Genomic DNA, 2,229 nt, shown 5'->3' with positions numbered 1-2,229 from the left:
ACGGCCACACGGCGACATGACATTTTCACGGCGACTCTGACAGTCCACAGTGAGTTGACAGGTCCTCACTTGTCCGCGCCATTAAAGACGGCGCCATACTGTGCTCCACTATATAAACCGGGGAAGGCAACAGTGCAAAAGGGGATCCGCTCCGTCTCTCTCTCATACGCAGGCTCGCCCCTCTCTCTCTCCCCCTCTCTCTCTCTCGATTGAGCTCTCTGTCTACATTTCACTGTTGCCCAGTCACCTCTCTGACTTGACCGTCGGAGGGTCCCCGCGGAGCCGCCTCCGGTCAGTGCGGACTTCCTTTTGCAGGTGCACGCTCCCCGGCAATCGGACGACGAGGCGATTGGCCGCAACAGATTGGAGCGCCAGGAAGGGGGCAGCATGACAAAGACAAGAGCTCAACGATCGAGAGTCACTGGGTCGGCCAGGCGCTCTTCCCGTCGGGAAGAGGCCTCTCCACCACCACCGACGGTGGAGCCTAGCTCTCCGCACCCTGCAGTGACCACGGAGGCCCAGATTGCGGCCATCGTACGGCAGATGACCGTACTGACCGACGCAGTCAAAAGCCTCCAGCAGCAACCGGCGGCCCGACCTGTGCCTTCCAGGAGCAGCCGCCGACGACCGCGCCGATCCCTGTCGCCTCCGTGCGAGCGCTCCCAGCAGCGCTCCCACGGAGAGGAGGAGGGACGACCACGGCGCAACGACCGACGGTCCCAGCGGCCCTCTCCCTCCCCGTTGGAACGGGCAAGGAAGGAGAAGCGGCCGCGCACACCGTCGGCCTCCCTTTCAGAATCTTCCGGAGGCTCCACCCCTGGGGTCTCCCAGCATCGACGAGCGGACGACTACGAGCGACGGTTCGAGGAAATCGACCGCCGACTCGCCCGGTTGCAGATGGACGGCCAGAAGTCTTCGAACGACGTCGACTTCCAGACCGCCCAACCTCTCTCCCGACTGGTCCTCGACGAGCCGATTCCCAGTCGGTTCAAAATGCCGAACGTGGAGCCATACGACGGCTCCACCGACCCAGTCGACCACCTCGAGAGCTATAAAGCTCTCATGACGATTCAAGGGGCAACCGACGCTCTTTTTTGCATCGGCTTCCCCGCCACACTTCGCAAGGCTGCCAGGGCCTGGTACTCCGATCTCCGATCGGGAAGTATCCATTCCTTCGGGCAGCTCGAGCACTCGTTCGTGGCTCATTTCAGCACTAGCCGAAAGCCGCCGCGAACGTCGGACAGCCTTTTCTCCCTCAAGCAGGGAGAAAACGAGACGCTCCGACACTTCGTGGCGTGATTCAACGCGGCCACGCTCGAGGTCCGGGACCTCAACGAAGACATGGCTGTCTCAGCCATGAAGCGGGGCTTGAGGTCGTCCCGATTCACTTATTCTCTGGACAAGACCCTCCCCCGAAGTATGCCGAGCTACTGGAGCGCGCATACAAGTATATGCGCGCGGATGAAGGAGCGTCCGACCGACGCTTGGCCGAGCCCAGAGGTCCGAGGGAAAAGTGGAGAAAAGGTCGGGAGCCCGCCGAACCAAGCAGGCCCCCGACCAATAGTCGGCTTTCTCCACCCCGACGGATCCAAAAATCGCCCCGTCGACAGACTCCGAGGCCAGTGCGTCTCAGGTACGACTCCTACACTCCTCTCTCCGCTCCCCGTACGCAGATCCTGATGGAGATCGAGGGAGAAGAATACCTGCAACGGCCTCCGCCTCTGAAGGCAAAGGGCCTCGACCATCGGAAGTACTGTCGGTTCCATCGGAGCCACGACCACGACACCGAGCGGTGCATCCAGTTGAAGGATGAGATCGAAAATCTCATCCGCCGGGGGTACCTCGGCAAATTTCGGAAGGGTCCACCGACCCAACCGATTGCCGAACGACGCCCCCAGCCGACTGAAGAGGCGCCGACTAACCAGCCGACGGCCGGAGTCATCAATATGATCTCCAAGCAGCTGGGGCCGGGGACGTCTGCAGGAGGGGAGCCGACGAAAAGGCCATGCCCGGACGACGTAATCACCTTCACAGAAGACGACGTTCTGGGCATCCAGACTCCCCACGACGATGCTGTTGTCGTGTCGGCGACAATAGCCAATTATGATGTAAAACGAATTTTTGTTGATAATGGAAGTTCGACAAATGTTTTGTTTTACTCGACCTTCTCCCGAATGCGACTGTCAACTGACCGACTTAGGAGGATCCCTGTGCCCCTGATCGGCTTTG

Source organism: Elaeis guineensis, chromosome 11 (genome assembly GCF_000442705.2).
Source record: "Elaeis guineensis isolate ETL-2024a chromosome 11, EG11, whole genome shotgun sequence".
In the NCBI taxonomy this organism is placed as follows: Eukaryota; Viridiplantae; Streptophyta; class Magnoliopsida; order Arecales; family Arecaceae; genus Elaeis; species Elaeis guineensis.
Note: the sequence above shows the minus strand (reverse complement) of the source record.